Source organism: Saccopteryx bilineata, chromosome 2 (genome assembly GCF_036850765.1).
Source record: "Saccopteryx bilineata isolate mSacBil1 chromosome 2, mSacBil1_pri_phased_curated, whole genome shotgun sequence".
In the NCBI taxonomy this organism is placed as follows: domain Eukaryota; kingdom Metazoa; phylum Chordata; class Mammalia; order Chiroptera; family Emballonuridae; genus Saccopteryx; species Saccopteryx bilineata.
Window position 1 is genome coordinate 245,618,082 of NC_089491.1, and position 12,427 is coordinate 245,630,508.

Sequence of the window (12,427 nt, forward strand, 5' to 3'; positions counted from 1 at the left end):
TTTCTTTTTCTTTTAGATTTTATTTATTGATGAGAGAGAGAGAGAAAGAAAGAAAGAGGGTGAGGAGGAGCAGGAAGCATCACCTGTAGTAGTTGCTTCTAATACGTACATGCCTGGGTTTTCCAGGTCAGTGCTTTATCCACTGCGCCACCACAGGTCAGGAAATGATGGGTAGTTTTCTATGCTCAAATCTTATCAATCCATTTTTCATTCGCTTGGGTTGAAAGTGGCCACCAGGTGGCGCCTCTGAATCTACTGCAGTCCTGTTTTACCATTTTGGGAAAAAAATAAACATTTTGGGAAAAAAAAATTTTTTTCTTTTAAAGTCTGCTTCTACAGTGGTTAGGTTGGCTTTAGGATTCAATTACATTTCTGAAAAGGGAAGAGATGTCCTTTTGCATGTTTTAGTTCAGAAAATTTTTACCATTTATGTCTTCAGCTCAGCGCTCAGTAAAATAACAAAGGAAGCACAATTTAGCCCGTCTTTGTCTTCACCTAAAAACCTTGCGTTCCTTTCCTTTTCCTTTAATTACATCTTGCTCCAAAGAAAAACTGAGATACAAGGTCTTTTTTTTAATAAAAAATTATATTATATTTACTTAGAAGCATTCAGAATGTCAACAAAAAGTTGCAACCTTATTTTTCTTTTTTCTTTTCTTTTTCTCTTTTTGCAATTACAGAGTGGTCTTCAGTTTACAGAGCAACTATTTCATAGAAGCTGCATCAGAGACAACTGAAGATGAAAAAACTACCATCTGCATATGTGATTAATTTGTGCTATGCCCCAACAAGAACCTGCTTTCAATTTCCATGCCAGTCTACAACTCCCATACTGTACCATGCAAGGTTAGTGGCTACTGAAAATACCACCAGGACCGGGCTATCTGAAGACACACTCGGCAGTGTGTTAACTATACAAAAAGAAAAAAGACACTCCATAGTTTAAAAAGAAATCTTGCACAGTCTTCCAGTTTAAGTTTTTTGTTTAAATAATTTTTTTTAATTCATTTTAGAGAGGAGAGGGAGAGACAGAGAGAGAGAAGGGGGGAGGAGCTGGAAGCATCAACTCCCATATGTGCCTTGACCAGGCAAACCCAGGGTTTTGAACCGGTGACCTCAGCATTTCCAGGTCGACTTTTTATCCACTGCGCCACCACAGGTCAGGCAAGTTTTTTGTTTAAAAGGATTGAGTTGTGTGAAGGGGGGGGGGGGGGTGTTACATGCTTTATAGAAAAGGAAAAAGCTGCACCAGAACCAACTTATTCATCATTATCATCATCTTCTTCATCTCCTTCCCTCTGCTTTATATCCCTTGTCTTCCTCTCTTCCTTCTTTTTCTCGCATTTTTCAGCCTTGACAACTCCTTTTTATTATTGCTGCACAAGGATACTGGGTAAGCAGCAATATCCTTTTCGTGTTTCTCCTCTAGCTCTGCTGCCTTCTCTCCATTGGGCGGCTTGTCGTCTGCAGCATGGTGACCCCACATCTCTCCTGGCTTCTTCGCAGCATCACCAAAGGACAGGCCCAGATGTTGTCCTTTGATCTGGGCGATACTCAGAACAAAACAAGAAAAAGGTCAAAGACAGCTTTGTGGGTGCATTAGGATACTGGACCTTCTTTTCAGTTTCCCCTTTAGGAGGGCTATAAGAAGTTTTCATTTCTCTTTTCTAATGGGCCATGTCTGCCTTTGCCATGTCTTCCAATTTCCTTTGCTCTTTAGCAGACGTGGTGTTCCACTTCTCTGAACACTTCTGAGAAAACTCAGAAAAGCTGACTAAAGCATCTAGGTGCTTCTTGGGCTCCTCCCAGCAGGTTTGCATAAAAAGAAAGCATATGGTGCCATGTTGCCTCTCAGTTTTTGAAGATCTCCCTTGCCTGTGTCAGACTACAGCTCCTCAGCAAGCACAGAGCCACCCAGTAATCCGTCTGGCTCACACCTGCCCTGGAGGCGCTGTCTATGGAGCTCAGCGTATTGCAATGGCTGTCAAGATACAAGTTTGTTGACAGCTGCAATGTGGCCTTCACCGTAAGTGTGACTGAGGTCTCGGTCCATCAGCCTCTCTGCAGAGGACGCATAGAGCGAACATCAAGAGGCTGGAATTCGTGAAGAAATGCCACCTCCTCCTTGAGGAGTTACTTAGCTGTCCTGGACTTTGGTTTTCTTATGTGTAATAACAAGGGATTATTGAACTTCATATCTCTCAGGAGCCAGGAGAACAAGGTAAGTCTATGAAGAGCCTGAGAATTTGATTTAAGACAACAGGAATTGGAGTTGACTAAACTAGAATTGGGAAGTGCGTGCCCTGCTAAACTGCATTCAAATTTAAATTTTTGAAAAACATTGGGAGGAAAGGGGAGTGACGTCACGGAAATGGCGCCGTGAGCAGCGCGTCCGACAGCTCTCCCCTAAATCACAACAAATTTATCAACTAGAAACAGAAAAATTTATCCTCGGAGCATTCCGGAGTTCCACACAAACTGATAGCGAAAGGACTGTTATCACTTGAATCTGAGAGACGAGGGTGTGGAGGAATCTACCACAGGGACGTTCTTTCAAACCGCAAGGGAGTGCACCTGCGGTGAGTCAGCCCATATACTTGGGAACCGCGAGCCGCTGCGAGCCCCTGCGAGCCGCCACCGCGAGCGGCCGCCGCAAACCGCCGCCACGAGCGGCCGCCACGAGCCGTCGCTGTGAGCCACTGCGAGCAGCCGCGCGCGCGCCCGGTCCGGTTGAGCACCGCTGACGTTCCCAGCGGCCCGCACACTGCGAGTGGGGGTCGCCGGCCACCGGTGCCCGGAGCGCCCCATTCGCGCGCGTGCCTTGGGCATTCCACGCGCCCAGGGCGCCCTGCTGGCCCGCACACCCAGGGGGCTCCATTATCCTGCGCCTGGTGCGGTCCAGCCGCCAGCGGCAGGGCGAGCGGGAGAGGCTTGGGAGATTCTCTCCGTGGGCGGGGCACCTCACCCAGCCATTCAAGCTAACAATCAAGCGTTGGGGGAGGGGCGCGCGCAGGCAGCCTAAAATACCTTCGGAAGCACAGCTGCGACCCAATCACTGAAATTAGCTTAACCCATGAAATCGGCGCACCCTCGGTTCTAATTGATAAGATCTCTCTCAATTCAGCGTTCCAAGACAAGAGGCGTGATATTTTTTAGTGCCTCTCGCTAAAGGGGCGGGGGCAACTTCTGATTGATAGAGCCTCCATATTTAGGGATAAACGCTAACAAGAAGGACTTGGCAGATAATAAGGTCTATACTACACTAGTCGTAAGCAGAGACTAGTGCCTCTTCTTCCCTGCAAAAACAGGCTACAAAGTGTGGAAAGCCTGGGTTGAGAGGTCCAACTAAATGATAGGCGCTGAACAGTCACCTTGACAACAATTGACTCCCACCCCCGCCTGATTACACTGGAGGCCCTGACTGCCAGAGCCTTTCCCAAAGCCTTGTACTGAGTGGGGATAGAGTGGGGATTTCCCAGCTCTTTGAGCCTCTTACTCCCCAGGCAGAAGCAGTTGCAGCCTTATAGCTGGATCACCAGGCTGCTAATTCAGAAAGGGGGGACTAGGAGAGAGAATCCAGGAAAGCAAACTCTCTCATCGTTGGACCCTGCAAACGCCAACAAGCCTTTACTTCCAGCAACACTAAAGCCAATTATATGACATTGCCATAGAATCCCATCAACTGCAAATCCCTATCTAAGAGTGACACAGGGGCAGAGCCTGGGGTACAGAGTTACCGACCAGGAAGAGGGAGAGAAAAGAAAAAGGAAGAAGTTAACCTCTCAAAATCAAGAAAAACCCACAGACTTTACAACTTGATCCACTATTTTTTGTTGTTGTTGTTGTTTGTTTCTTCTATCTTTTTGCCTTTATTTCCTCCACCTCGGTCCTTCTATTCTCTGCCCATCTTATGCTTCCCCTTTCTTGAACTACACTACCCATGAGTGTTGCATTTTATTTTTCTTCTTCATCCTCACCCTCCTTTAAGGTTATACTCCAAAACACTTAACTCTCACTCTCTCCTCTTTTTTTTTTTTTTGTCTTGCTTTATTTTGTTTTTTTCTCTTCCTATTTTATTTCTTCCTTCGTTTTTCTCTTTTTCTTATTTTTTTCTTTCTATTCGTTTTTTCTTTTCTCATTTTACTTTCCTCCCATATAATCCTCAATCACGAACAAATTAGTTAATTTGGGACTCAAGGCTTTTTTTTGGCTTTATTTCTCTTTTTTGCTTTTGTTTTTATTTTTTTTTCTTGTTTGTTTATTTTTGTGGCATTTTGGGTCCTCCCAACCCAAGGTCTCCATTGTATTTAGTCTTCGCTCCACTTAATACAACAGATTTTTACTTATTATTTTTATTTTTTCTTCTTTATTATTCTTTTTTGGTCCTTTTTTCTGGTTCCCTCTTATCCCTCTCATTATATCTCTTAGTTGACCATCACATACAAGCAAATCATCTTATGCTTGTCTAAGATTTTCTTCCTTTTTTTTTTTTTTTGCATTTAGTAGGTCCCTAATCCCCTTTTTTTGCCCCTTGAACTCTTCACCCCAAATCAGGCCCTCCATTATAGGCACGATATTTCCCTGAGGAGGGGAGAGGAGGGAAAGAGAAGAGAGAAAAAAAGGGGGAAATAATAAAATATTACTGCTTTTTTTTGTGGGGTGTTTTACCTTTTTTTTTTTTTTTTTTTTTTTACTTTTTACTCTTTATTAATTCTAATTAGTGCTATCAATAAGACCACCCTCAGATGCCGATAAGAAAGAGGAAATCGAATATTATGGATACAAAAGAAAGAGAGGTAACACAAATAGATGTGGAAAAATCTATGGAGAAAAGACTTAACATATTGGAAGCCTTGGAGCTAAATGACAGAGAATTTAAAATAGAAATCTTAAAAATACTCAGAGATATACAAGAAAACACAGAAAGGCAATATAGGGAGATCAGAAAACAACTCAATGAACACAAAGAATATATTACCAAGGAAATTGAAACTATAAAAACAAATCAAACAGAAATGAAAAACTCAATTCACGAGCTGAAAAACGAGGTAACAAGCTTAGCTAACAGAACAGCCCAGATTGAAGATAGGATTAGTGAAATAGAAGACAAACAACTTGAGGCACAACAGAGAGAAGAAGAAAGAGACTCAAAAATAATAAAAAATGAGAAAGCCCTACAGGAATTGTCTGACTCCATCAGAAAGAATAACATAAGAATAATAGGTATATCAGAGGGAGAAGAGAAAGAAAATGGAATGGAGAATATACTCAAACAAATAATAGACGAGAACTTCCCAAGCCTGTGGAAGGAACTAAAGCCTCAAATTCAAGAAGCAAACAGAACACCAAGTTTTCTTAACCCCAACAAACCCACTCCAAGGCACATCATAATAAAGATGACACAAACCAATGACAAAGAAAAAATTCTCAAGGCAGCCAGGGAAAAGAAGAGTACAACATATAAAGGAAGGCCTATTAGATTATCATCAGATTTCTCAGCAGAAACTCTACAAGCTAGAAGAGAGTGGACCCCAATATTTAAAGCCCTGAAAGAGAGGAACTTTCAGCCAAGAATACTATACTCATCAAAGCTATCCTTCAAGTATGAAGGAGATATAAAAACATTCACAAATACAGAAAAGATGAGAGAATTTATCAACAGAAAGCCCCCACTTCAGGAAATACTAAAGGGGGTTTTCCAACCAGATTCAAAGAACAAAAGAAAACAACACCACAAGTAACAGCTCCACCAAGAACACAATAAAACCAAACTTAAACTGTGACAACAAAGGAAAAAAAGGGGGGAGAGGATGGAGATTAACAGTAGCAAAGGATGATGAAGTGCAGAAATACTTATAAGATAGGGTACTACAATGAATATGGTAGGTACTCTTTTCATTACTTAATGGTAACCACCCTTAAAAAAACCACCACAAAAACACTTGACTTAAAAACGGTAGCAACAGAGGAAAGAAGTATGGAACACAAACAAACAAAAACAAATGATAGAAAAACAAAAGAGAAGAATCAAACTAGATACAAAACTAACAGAAAGCAATTTATAAAATGGCAGGAGGGAACCCACAAGTGTCAATAATTACACTAAATGTAAATGGATTAAACTTACCAATAAAAAGACACAGAGTAGCAGAATGGATTAAAAAAGAAAATCCAACTATATGCTGCCTACAAGAAACACATCTAAGCAACAAGGATAAAAACAAATTCAAAGTGAAAGGCTGGAAAACAATACTCCAAGCAAACAACACCCAAAAAAAGCAGGCGTAGCAATACTCATATCTAATAATGCTGACTACAAGACAGAAAAAGTACTCAGAGACAAAAATGGTCATTTCATAATGATTAAGGGGAAGTTGAATCAAGAAGACATAACAATCCTTAATATATATGCACCAAACCAAGGAGCACCAAAATATATAAGACAGCTATTTATTGACCTTAAAACAAAAACTAACAAAAATACAATCATACTTGGAGACCTCAATACACCGCTGACGGCTCTAGATCGGTCATCCAAACAGAGAATCAATAAAGATATAGTGGCCTTAAACAAAATACTAGAACACCTGGATATGATAGACATCTACAGGACACTTCATCCCAAAGCGACAGAGTATACATTTTTCTCTAGTGTACATGGAACATTCTCAAGAATTGACCATATGTTGGGCCACAAAGACAATATCAGCAAATTTAGAAAAATTGAAATTGCACCAAGCATATTTTCTGATCATAAAGCCTTGAAACTAGAATTCAACTGCAAAAAAGAGGGGGAAAAACCCACAAAAATGTGGAAACAACATACTTCTAAAAAATGAATGGGTCAAGGAAGAAATAAGCGCAGAAATCAAAAGATATATACAGACAAATGAAAATACGACATATCAGAATCTCTGGGATGCAGCAAAAGCAGTAATAAGAGGAAAGTTCATATCACTTCAGGCCTATATGAACAAACAAGAGAGAGCCGAAGTAAACCACTTAACTTCACACCTTAAGGAACTAGAAAAAGAAGAACAAAGACAAGCCAAAACCAGCCGAAGAAAGGAGATAATAAAAATCAGAGCAGAAATAAATGAAATAGAGAACAGAAAAACTATAGAAAAAATCAATAAAACAAGGAGCTGGTTCTTTGAAAAGATCAACAAAATTGACAAACCCTTGGCAAGACTCACCAAGGAAAAAAGACACAGGACTCAAATAAATAAAATCCAAAATGAAAGAGGAGAGATCACCACAGACATCATAGAAATACAAAGAATTATTGTAGAATACTATGAAAAATTATATGCCACCAAATACAACAATCTAGAAGAAATGGATAAATTCCTAGAACAATACAACCTTCCTAGACTGAGTCATGAAGAAGCAGAAAGCCTAAACAGACCAATCAGCAGGGAGGAAATAGAAAAAACTATTAAAAATCTCCCCAAAAATAAAAGTCCAGGCCCAGACGGTTATACTAGTGAATTCTATCAAACATTCAAAGAAGACTTGGTTCCTATTCTACTCAAAGTCTTCCAAAAAATTGAAGAAGAAGCAATATTTCCAAACACATTTTATGAGGCCAACATAACCCTCATACCAAAACCTGGCAAGGATGGCACAAAGAAAGAAAACTACAGACCAATATCTCTAATGAATACAGATGCTAAAATACTAAACAAAATACTGGCAAACCGAATACAACAACATATTAAAAAAATAATACATCATGATCAAGTGGGATTCATCCCAGAATCTCAAGGATGGTTCAACATACGCAAAACGGTTAACGTAATACACCATATCAACAAAACAAAGAACAAAAACCACATGATCTTATCAATAGATGCAGAAAAGGCTTTTGATAAAAAACAACACAATTTTATGTTTAAGACTCTCAACAAAATGGGTATAGAAGGAAAATATCTCAACATGATAAAGGCCATATATGATAAACCATCAGCCAACATCCTATTAAACGGCATAAAACTGAGGACTTTCTACCTTAAATCAGGAACAAGACAGGGTTGTCCACTCTCTCCACTCTTATTCAACGTGGTGCTAGAAGTTCTGGCCAGAGCAATCAGACAAGACAAAGAAATAAAAGGCATCCATATCGGAAAAGAAGAAGTAAAGCTATCACTTTTTGCTGATGATATGATCCTATACATCGAAAACCCGAAGGACTCCACAAAAAGATTATTAGAAACAATAAACCAATACAGTAAGGTCGCAGGATACAAAATTAACATACAAAAGTCCATAGCCTTTCTATATGCCAACAATGAAATATTAGAAAACGAACTCAAAAAAATAATCCCCTTCACGATTGCAACAAAAAAAATAAAATACCTAGGAATAAACATAACAAAGAATGTAAAGGACCTATATAATGAAAATTACAAAGCATTGTTAAGGGAAATCGAAAAAGATACAATGAGATGGAAAAATATTCCTTGTTCTTGGATAGGAAGAATAAATATAATAAAAATGGCCATATTACCCAAAGCAATATACAAATTTAATGCAATTCCCATCAAAATCCCTATGAGATTTTTTAAAGAAATGGAACAAAAAATCATCAGATTTATATGGAACTATAAAAAACCCCGAATAGCCAAAACAATCCTAAGGAAAAAGAATGAAGCTGGGGGCATTACAATACCTGACTTTAAACTATATTATAGGGCCACGATAATCAAAACAGCATGGTATTGGCAAAAAAATAGACACTCAGACCAATGGAACAGAATAGAAAGCCCAGAAATAAAACCACATATATATGGTCAAATAATCTTTGATAAAGGGGCCAACAACACACAATGGAGAAAAGAAAGCCTCTTCAACAAATGGTGTTGGGAAAACTGGAAAGCCACATGCAAAAGAATGAAACTCGATTACAGCCTGTCCCCGTGTACTAAAATTAATTCAAAATGGATCAAAGACCTAAATATAAGACCTGAAACAATAAAGTACATAGAAGAAGACATAGGTACTAAAATCATGGACCTGGGTTTTAAAGAACATTTTATGAACTTGACTCCAATGGCAAGAGAAGTGAAGGCAAAGATAAATGAATGGGACTACATCAGAATTAAAAGTTTTTGCTCAGCAAGAGAAACTGATATCAAAATAAACAGACAGCCAACTATATGGGAACTGATATTTTCAAACGACAGCTCAGATAAGGGCCTAATATCCAAAATTTACAAAGAACTCATAAAACTCAACAACAAACAAACAAGCAATCCAATAAAAAAATGGGAAGAGGACATGAACAGACACTTCTCCCAGGAAGAGATACAAATGGCCAACAGATATATGAAAAGATGCTCAGCTTCATTAGTTATTAGAGAAATGCAAATCAAAACTACAATGAGATACCACCTCACTCCTGTTAGATTAGCTATTATCAACAAGACAGGTAATAGCAAATGTTGGAGAGGCTGTGGAGAAAAAGGAACCCTCATTCACTGTTGGTGGGACTGTAAAGTAGTACAACCATTATGGAGGAAAGTATGGTGGTTCCTCAAAAAACTGCAAATAGAACTACCTTATGACCCAGCAATCCCTCTACTGGGTATATACCCCAAAACCTCAGAAACATTGATACGTGAAGACACATGTAGCCCCATGTTCATTGCAGCACTGTTCACAGTGGCCAAGACATGGAAACAACCAAAAAGCCCTTCAATAGAAGACTGGATAAAGAAGATGTGGCACATATACACTATGGAATACTACTCAGCCATAAGAAATGATGACATCGGATCATTTACAGCAAAATGGTGGGATCTTGATAACATTATAAGGAGTGAAATAAGTAAATCAGAAAAAAACAAGAACTACATGATTCCATACATTGGTGGAACATAAAAATGAGACTAAGAGACATGGACAAGAGTGTGGTGGTTACCAAGGGTGGGGGGGGGGGGGAAGGAGGACATGGGAGGGAGGGAGGGAGAGAGTTAGGGGGAGGGGGAGGGGCACAGAGAACTAGATGGAGGGTGACGGAGGACAATCTGACTTTGGGCGAGGGGTTTGCAACATAATTTGATGACAAAATAACCTAGACATGTTTTCTTTGAATATATGTACCCTGATTTATTAATGTTATCCCATTACCATTAATAAAAATTTATTTAAAAAAAAAAAAAAAGAAAAAGAAAAACATTGGGTAGACCAAACAAAATATTTCTGGGCATTGAATGTGTTCAGAAAGCTGCCAGTTTTTAGTTCTTTAACTTCTTCTGTAAACACTGTAATTTACTTGTAATATTAGCTATCACATTGTTCTCCATGACTCCTGCATGTCTAAATCTTAATTCCTTTTTGTAAAATCCACTTAAATGCCACCTTCTCCAGGAAGTTTCCCTTGATTTTTCTCTCACTAAATCAGAAAACATTTTCTCTCTCATCTGAATTTTTCTAGCACTCTTATGTACCTTCTTTGTGGCTCTTATTGCTCTTTCTATTATGGTATGGTTTTTTACATACTGGTCAATTTTTTCCATATATATATATATATATATATATATACACACATACTTTTTTTTTTTTTGTATTTTTCTGAAGTGAAAAGTGGGGGCGGCAGACAGACAGACTCTCACATGAGCCCAATCAGGATCCACCTGGCATGCTCACCATGGGGAGATGCTTGGTCCATCTGGAACATTGCTCCATTGTGGCTGGAACCATTTTAGTGCCTGAGGTGGGGGCCATGGAGCCATCCTCAGCGCCCTGGGCCAACTTTGTTCCAATGAATCCTTGGCTATGGGGGTGGCTTGGGGGGGGGGCAGAGAGAGATAGAGAGAAAGGAGAGGGGGAAGGGTGGAGAAGCTGATGGGCGCTTTTCCTGTGTGCCCTGGTCAGGAATCGAACCCAGGACTTCCACACACTGGGCTGACACTCTACCATTAAGCCAACCAGCCAGGGCCCGTACCTATATATTTTTTAAGCTCCTGTGGGCAGCTTTCATGTCTAATTGAGTTTTGTATCTCTACTGTCTAGAAAATCAGTTAAAAAATATTTACTGAGGGCCTACTCTATGCTAGACATCATTTTAGGCACTTCATTCAGCCTACAGTAGTGGGGACTTGATAAATATTTCCTGAATGAATGCTATTAAATGGCTGACCAGATTAAGGAAAATGAAAAGGACAGACAATGCCAACCAAACATTAGGGGTATGTGGAGCAGCTCTCATACTCTGCTGCCTCCATAACCTTGGCCTTCAAGTGTATTCTCATCATTAACTTATGTTGCATGGCAAGAGATTTTGTAGATGTAATTTAGTTACTAATCAGTTGACCTTAAAATAGGGAAATTATCTGAGAGGGTCCAGTTCAATCCTGTGAGCTCTTTAAAAGCCCAGTTTCTTGAGCGGTAGTCACCTGTGTTGGAGTTTCGCCATGCCGCCCAAGGACGACAAGAAGAAGAAAGATGCTGGAAAGTCGGCCAAGAAAGACAAAGACCCAGTGAACAAGTCTGGGGGCAAGGCCAAAAAGAAGAAGTGGTCCAAAGGCAAAGTTCGGGACAAGCTCAATAACCTGGTCTTGTTTGACAAAGCAACATATGACAAACTCTGTAAGGAAGTTCCCAACTATAAGCTTATAACCCCAGCTGTTGTCTCTGAGAGACTGAAGATCCGTGGTTCCTTGGCCAGGGCCGCCCTACAGGAGCTCCTTAGTAAAGGACTTATTAAACTAGTTTCAGAGTACAGAGCTCAAGTAATTTACACCAGAAACACCAAAGGCGGGGATGCCCCAGCTGCTGGTGAAGATGCATGAACAGGTCCCACCAACTGTACATTTTGAAAAATAAAGCTTTATTAAACAAACAAACAAACAAACAAACAAAAAAGCCCAGTTTCTTCAGCCAGTGGCAGAAGAGGGAGTCAGAGATATTCAAAGCATGAGAAGGACTTACTGCATTGTGACTGACTTAACTGGGCCTGAAAGAGGACTCTAGAGGCAAGAGCTCCCCTCTGCTGACAGCCAGTGAGAAAACAGGAAGCTCAGTCCCATGTGACCACAAGGAACGATTCTGCCAGAAACCTGAGTGGGTTTGGAAGCAGCGTCTTCCCTGGAGACTCCCAATCAGAGCCCAGACCAGCTGAAACCTTGATTTTGACTTGTAAGAACTTAAGAGGACCCCGCTGAATCTGTATGAGACTATAAATGAATACATGTAAGTTACTAAGTTTGTGGCAACTTGTTATGTAGTAATTAAAAGTAAAAACGGGCCCTGGCCGGTTGGCTCAGTGGTAGAGTGTCGGCCTGGCGTGCATGAGTCCCAGGTTCGATTCCCGGCCAGGGCACACAGGAGAAGCGCCCATCTGCTTCTCCACCTCTCCCCCTCTCCTTCCTCTCTGTCTCTCTCTTCCCCTCCCACAGCCAAGGCTCCACTGGAGCAGTTTGCC

At 40.3% G+C, this 12,427-nt stretch overlaps 2 pseudogenes; one reads left to right on the top strand and one right to left on the bottom strand.

Annotated features, from left to right (window-relative positions):
* Nucleotides 1-1,259: 1,259 nt before the first annotated feature.
* LOC136322464 (putative high mobility group protein B1-like 1) lies at nucleotides 1,260-11,419 on the bottom strand (annotated as a pseudogene).
* Nucleotides 11,381-11,868, top strand: LOC136325416 (small ribosomal subunit protein eS25 pseudogene; annotated as a pseudogene).
* The last annotated feature ends 559 nt before the right edge of the window (nucleotides 11,869-12,427 follow it).